The sequence below is a fragment of the Nanorana parkeri genome, unplaced genomic scaffold (genome assembly GCF_000935625.1).
Source record: "Nanorana parkeri isolate BGI_ZX_2015 unplaced genomic scaffold, ASM93562v1 scaffold1663, whole genome shotgun sequence".
NCBI classification, from domain to species: Eukaryota; Metazoa; Chordata; class Amphibia; order Anura; family Dicroglossidae; genus Nanorana; species Nanorana parkeri.
This window is the reverse complement of record NW_017307931.1, coordinates 311,394-313,188: the sequence shown is the minus strand read 5'-3', so window position 1 is coordinate 313,188 and position 1,795 is coordinate 311,394. Positions and strand designations below refer to the sequence as shown.

Genomic DNA, 1,795 nt, shown 5'->3' with positions numbered 1-1,795 from the left:
TAGAAGAGACGAGTTCATCGCGCGAGATACAGTGTATGACCCGCGTCCTCCTCTCACGTCTCGTTTTTTTTTTTTTTTCCAGGCCGGAAATGTCGCTGCAAATTCAACCAGAATCAAAGGTAACGTTATCGGCCCGTTGCTCCGCCCCCTCCGACTTCTATTTTCCATTTCCTCAGGAGCGGAGCCGGCCAGATGTTTATTTATAGAGTCGCCTATCTATACTGTGGGCACGCTTAAGGCTCCCCGTTCACGCCGCTGCACGCGCGTTCTAGTGCTCTGCGACGTGTTTCAACGTATGGCATTATTTCCTTTTTTTTTTAAAAACATTAAAAAAAACTTTATTAAATTAAAGAAAACGGAACATTTTTGTGCATAGCCTTGTCTGCCCTCCAGCTCGGCTTGAACTACAAAATCCCATCATGCCTCTGCCTCCAGGAGTAATGCCTGTGGCTGTCAGAATCTTGCAATGCCTCATGGGACTTGTAGTTCCACAACCGCTGCAGAGAAATCGTTGTACAAGCGGTGAATTCTGATCTCTGCTATACAGATCTCAGGCTCACCATCCCATTCATTCATTCTTCCCTCCTACCCTAGAACCGGGGAGCCCATTGAAGAGGAGGGATCGTTCCGCGCCTCCATCAGACGTACGTATAGGCGGGATGAGGTCATGTGACCCATAACGGGTCTATATGAAGGTTCACCGACATATCATGAGGTTATAAGTGCACACAGGAAGGGATGTGATGCATTCAATGATAGCAGAAACAGAGGGAGACATGGGAAGGGAAGGAGTAAGGGAAAGGAAAGAGCAGCAGAATGGGCAAGTGGAAGAGAAAGGAAAGGGCAAAGGGTAAGAGAATAGGAAGGGGCAGGAGAGAGGGGGATGGGGAAAGGAAAGGGCAGGAGAAAAGGGAATGGGGAAAGGAAATGGCAGGAGAAAGGGCAATGGGGAAAGGAAAGGGCAATGGGGAAAGGAAAGGGCAGGAGAAAAGGGAATGGGGAAAGGAAACTGCAGGAGAAAGGGGAATGGGGAAAGGAAAGGGCAATGGGGAAAGGATAGGGCAGGAGAAAAGGGAATGGGGAAAGGAAAGGGCAGGAGAAAGGGGAATGGGGAAAGAAAAGGGCAGGGGAATGGGGGAAGGAAAGGGCAGGAGAAAGGGCAATGGGTAAAGGAAAGGGCAGGAGAAAGGGCAATGGGTGAAGGGGAAATGGAAAGAGCATGGGGTAAGATAATAGGAAGGGGCAGGAGAAAGGGAAACATGAAAGGCAAGAGGAAAGGAAAATAATAAGGGGGAAGGGCAGGGAAATGGAAATACAGAGGGAAAGGCAAAGCAGAAAACAGACAGGGTGGGGGATCCAGAGTGTCACCATTTGTGCAATGTTGTCACATATTTGGCTCTGATGCTTCCCATGTGACTTCCCTTTCAGGTATGTCCAGCAGGAGGGTATAGCTCTGAATAGACGGAGAGGTGAGATTTATGATGTGTATGCTGTTGCCTAGGACCGCCCCCACTTCTCCAGACCGACACCCACCCATCAAGGCATGATCTACCTGTCAGCCCCTCCCACAAGCCATGATCTGTCAGCCCCTCCCACAAGCCATGACCTGCCTGTTAGCCCCTCCCACCAGCTATGATCTGTCTGTCAGCCCCTCCCACAAGCCATGACCTGCTTGCATTGCACAGGGACATGAGGGAGGGACCAGGCAAGGCAGCCCGGTGACTGAACTATGTCTCTCTCTATGTATATTTTCTTTTGACAGCTGCGGTCTCCCCGGGGCCCCAGGACCCGAATT

General features: G+C 50.5%; 1 long non-coding RNA gene across 1 annotated transcript; it reads left to right on the top strand.

The window, feature by feature from the left end:
* Window positions 1-79: 79 nt before the first annotated feature.
* LOC108799227 lies at window positions 80-1,469 on the top strand. The gene is made up of 3 exons (XR_001942015.1): window positions 80-119; window positions 595-644; window positions 1,429-1,469. It is a non-coding gene; the product is annotated as an uncharacterized LOC108799227 (long non-coding RNA).
* Window positions 1,470-1,795: the final 326 nt, after the last annotated feature.